The following is a 1,004-nucleotide window of genomic DNA, read 5'->3' as shown; positions in this document are numbered from 1 at the left end:
TTGGTATCGTAAGGGATCGGCCACGCATCGACTACACCCAGTTTTGCCAGCCACTCCAAGCAGCTCGAGCGACCGGGGTCATAGCGCACGTTAGGAGACGACAAATTTAGCTTGGGGTTCAAGGGAGTGTTGAGATCACCCAACACCAGGTGTATCGCCTGATCTTCAAACTCCTCAATCTCCAGTCTTAAAAGAAATGTTGTTTTTCTTGCATGTCTACTGGCGCATACACGTTGTGAATGTAGATGGGAGTACCTTCTGCTACCGCATTCACAACGATGTATCGATCAAGAACGGACAGCTTGCAGATCTCTTCCACCGTGTCGTAGTTTGGAATATCGGAACGAAGCAACGTAAGAACTTCTTTGCTTCTTCCTCGCATTGGTCGATCAAGAAAGCTGTTGGGATCATTTACGAAGACTTTGTGCGTGAAGCTTGAGTCTAGGTGAAACTTGAAATTGGACAGTGTGTTTTGTCGCTGAATCTGGTCTCTTGGATACAAGCCACCGAGTGTTTTGAGAGCAAGTTGTCGATGACTAAATGACCATTTTTTAATACCATTAGTGCTGACGGTCAGAACACTGATGTTGCTCCAGGTGGTGTTCGATGGGAAAACTTGAGTAACGAGTGGCTAAATTCCCGCTACCAAATACCACCTCTTTCTCAACAATTTGGAGCTACAACACCGACTCATTAACCGGGTAGAACCCATCAAGCTGCTGCAGTTCTTCCAGGTCGTCGAGCAAAAACCCTTGTCACTGTATTTCGCTCCATTGCTGTATACCGTGAGAGCCTAACTTGGACCGCAGGAGCATGAGAAGTGTATTGGGGTGAAGCAGTCTTGCGTGGTGAGCGGGGATCCACTCCGCTGGCTGACCAGTGAGATACTGAACCCAGTGATCGTTGCAGAAGATCGTAGGCGCTATCGACATCAGCATGATCTTGAAGAAGCTGACTGCCTTTGTCGCCTGAGAGAGTTCGTTCACCTGTTCAGATGATCGCCT

The sequence above is a fragment of the Plasmopara halstedii genome, assembly GCF_900000015.1.
Source record: "Plasmopara halstedii genome assembly, contig: Scaffold_526, whole genome shotgun sequence".
Classification (NCBI taxonomy): Eukaryota; Oomycota; class Peronosporomycetes; order Peronosporales; family Peronosporaceae; genus Plasmopara; species Plasmopara halstedii.
Note: the sequence above shows the minus strand (reverse complement) of the source record.